Raw genomic sequence first — 3,737 nt, forward strand, 5'->3', positions numbered from 1 at the left:
TATAAATGCACCAACCACTGGGCAATAAAAGGCCATATAATAGCAAAAGTTAATGCACCAGGAGACATCTCAAATGGCCACCAAGATGGTCTCTGAGAAAATAAAATAAATATATAACAATCTATTCAATATTGCATGTATAAACTTAAAAACATAAACAATAACTTTAAAAATATAAAACCAGTAATAAATCTCATTCCTGTTATGCTACATTTCAAAGCATAATTCAATAAGGCAGACTTGCAGAAGTATCTCAGACTTAAATAAACATCACACAAGTATTTAGTAAAACATACAATTCATGTGCAATGCTTTAAGGATCTCATATAATCTAAATGTAGTCTAACTGATTTGAAAACCTAGCACTTAAGATTCAATTTTCTTACCTGTAAGGACTGATTGCTGGACTGCAATGCTGATAATTTTGCCTATAAACAGGAATGAAATGACTTAGCCTTAACAAAATGAAAATACACACAGTAATTTTTCTATTTCCTAAACAGCTTATACTATTTTCTGCTATTTGTCTTAATTATCCTGAACCAACACTGATCAAAGGACAAAGTCTAAAACTGTGAGCAAAATAACTACCTTTGATACTTTACATTTTAAAAATTCAAATTATTAAAAAATGAATATTAAATCTCAAATCCACTTTAGCCCTGACTTCTTACATAGTCTTATTGTCTACTCAATATTCAACTGCCTTAGCAGTTATATATATTATACAAACCATAATGTACAAACACTTAAGAACTAAAGCCTTGATAATTACTTAAAATAAAGACTAAAAACACTATCCAGTGATTGGTTTTTGCATTTCATGATGAGCAGGAAACATTTGACAGATAAGAAATGAACAAGTGGTATTACAGATTATTAAATCTGTAATCCGCATGCCTGTAACACCAGTACTCAGTAGGGTAAGGCAGGAAGATTATCATAGCATAAGTTTAAGGCTAGACTGAACTAATTAGTAAGATCCTGTCTTAAAAAATAAAAAAATTGTAAAAACTATCAAGCAAAAAAATTCAGGACATTTACATTCTAATTTGGCTGATTCCAAAGACAAATTTCCTTAGATATAAGACACATCAGAGGAAACAATGCTTGCAAGCAACTCTAAATTAAATGGTCAAGGAAAACTCAACTTTGTGACTTGGGAAACTGCTTTCTGTGCAGAAGTAATGTCAACTTGAAAGGCTGAGCAAGGGATGGAGCGTACTGCCACACTCAAGGAACAGCTACAAGGGCGGCAGAGTAAGAACAGGAGAAAGTTGAGGAGACAGGCTTTTTAATTTCTTTGTCAGTATAACAAAGATACTGTAGCTTGCAAGTAAAACTAAACAAAATGCCCCTGAGGGTTGCATTAGTCTGTATAAAACATTAAAGTGCTAAAACACTATCTTACAATTCTTGTATACTCAACCTGAATGCTCAAAGTGCTAAAAGAATGAAGACAAGGTAATGAATATGCTGGTAGTTATAATCCTGCTTTGTAGGTATAATATATTCAGTCAAAAATTGATCTGTGGTTCTTTTCCAGAATACATGTAGTAAAGGGTAGACTTTGGGCTACCCAATGTTATATCAGTCACGATGGCCAAACTACAATGTGACAAATACAACTACCTCTTCTGCATTAAAGCAACTAATACTAACAAATGCTAGGAATGAGTGAAAACATGAAAGGAACTATACGTGCATCTTTTTCTAAAGAAAAAATGATCTGGAATAGCAGAGGAAGAGTTCTTATAAATAACCAGCACAATTTTTAAATTTTAATTTATTTTTCAACTACTTAAAATGCTTTTGCCAGGCATGGTGGCACACACCTATAATCCCAGCACTCAGTTGGCAAGGCATGAGAATCGCTGTGAGTTCAAGGCCTGCCTGAACTACACAGTGAGACCCTGTCTCAAATTTAAAAAAAAAAAACAGTTTTTGCAGTGCTAGGAAATGAACCTAGGACTTTCTCAGCCCTTTTTATTTTGAGCCATGGCTCACTAAGTGATTAAATTGCATAGGCTGGACTCAGACTTATAATCTTCCTGCCTCAGCCTGCCAGAGTCCTGGGCAGACATGCACCCAATGCCTGGTTTTACCTAAAGTTTGTTTTGTCTTTAAAGATATCTACCCATAAATATCAAGTAGCCTGTATATAGCTTCTACTTATATAGACATCTGTTTCATCATTTCACCCCACTATTATTATTATTACAGGTTATTATTTTTGGTTAGGTTTTTTTTTATAGTGCTAGGGATCTTCAGAGCTTTAAACATGCTAGGCAAGCACTATCCCACTTGGCTATATCCCCATCCTCTTCCCAATTTTGTCCTTTTGAAGGGAAAAATCTCATATAACACAGGTTGAGCACCCCTACTCTGAAAACCAAAAATCCAAAGTGCTCCAAGATCTGCTGAAACTTTGCCAGTATGATACTCACCAGTTTAACAGGTTTTAGAATTCTAGAGCATTTCTGATTTCAAATTTCTAGATATTCTACTGGTAAAGTCTGTGGAAACATTCTGAAATCTGAAATACTTCTGGTCCTAACCACTTTGGATAGAAAGGCTCAGTCTATAGTAAGCAGTGCAAAGGTAATAAAGTGACCTATCTTTTCCTGTAAGCCTTTTTCTCTTCTTTTAGTGGTTTCTCCAGAGACAGCTTCCTGGCTCGATTCAAAACAGAAAGGCAGCCAGGCATGGTGGCACACATCTGTAATGCCAGCACTCAGGAGGCTAAGGCAGGAGGATTGCTGTGAGTTCAAGACCAGCCTGAACTACAAAATGAGCTCAAGACCAGCCTAAACTGCATAGCAAGACCCGGTCTCAAAAAGAAAAAAGGAAAAAAAAAAAAAACAAAAAAAAAAAAAAACCTGGGACCGGGGATATAGTTCAGCAGCTTATGCACCTGCTTGGCAAGCGCAAGGTCCTGAGTTCGAGACCCCGTAATGCCAAACACACACACACAAGAATGGCAATCTGCCACAGTTGAAAGACCACTAACAGAGGATACAGGATGACAGATGAAAGGGTTCTGTTCAATATTTTACAACTGACTAGTTACACTGCCTTTTCCTTTCTTTGCTTTATTTTGACAAGACTTGAGATTGAACCCAGGTTGTTGTACTGAGCTATATCTCTAACTTGTCTTAGTTTTTATTTTGGGACAGTTTCCCTGAATTACCCAAGCTGGACTCAAACTTGCATTCCTCCTTCCACAGCCTCTTACAGTACTAGGATTACAAGGCTGTGCCATCACACCAATCTCTTGACCAGTCTTTTCTAAAATAGAATTTTTAAAGAGGTCCTTTTGAATTTTTTAAAACAATCACTAAAATTTATGAAAGTTTGTAAAAATTTGTGATCTGTGTAAATCATGAAAGAGGGCCAGGGAGACAGCTTGGTAGTCTAAGTGCCTGCCTGGCAAGCTCAAGGACCCACCAAGGTCAATCCCTGGTACTACATGCCTTACCAGCCCGGGAATCCCAGGCAACCAGGTATGGTGGTGCATGCCTGTAATCCCAGCTCTGGGGACGCTGAGATAGGAGGATCACTAAGAGTCCAAACTGCATAGCAACACCCTATGTCCAATAAAATTAAAAAAGAAAGAGACTACACACGATTCCACAGGATTAAAAAATGGAAGAAGATGGTAAGACAAAGGTGGAAGCTTACCTGTGAAGCAGTTAGTGTTTCAAGTTTATGGAGCCTTTGCAGGACGTTCTGCATGT

At 36.8% G+C, this 3,737-nt stretch overlaps 1 protein-coding gene across 1 annotated transcript in view; it reads right to left on the bottom strand.

Annotated features, from left to right (window-relative positions):
- Positions 1 to 3,737, bottom strand: part of Acbd5 (acyl-CoA binding domain containing 5) — a 71,310-nt gene that overhangs the window by 20,656 nt on the left and 46,917 nt on the right. The gene's annotated exons all lie outside the window — the stretch shown is intronic.

Source organism: Octodon degus, unplaced genomic scaffold (genome assembly GCF_000260255.1).
Source record: "Octodon degus isolate 3935 unplaced genomic scaffold, OctDeg1.0 scaffold00145, whole genome shotgun sequence".
NCBI classification, from domain to species: Eukaryota; Metazoa; Chordata; class Mammalia; order Rodentia; family Octodontidae; genus Octodon; species Octodon degus.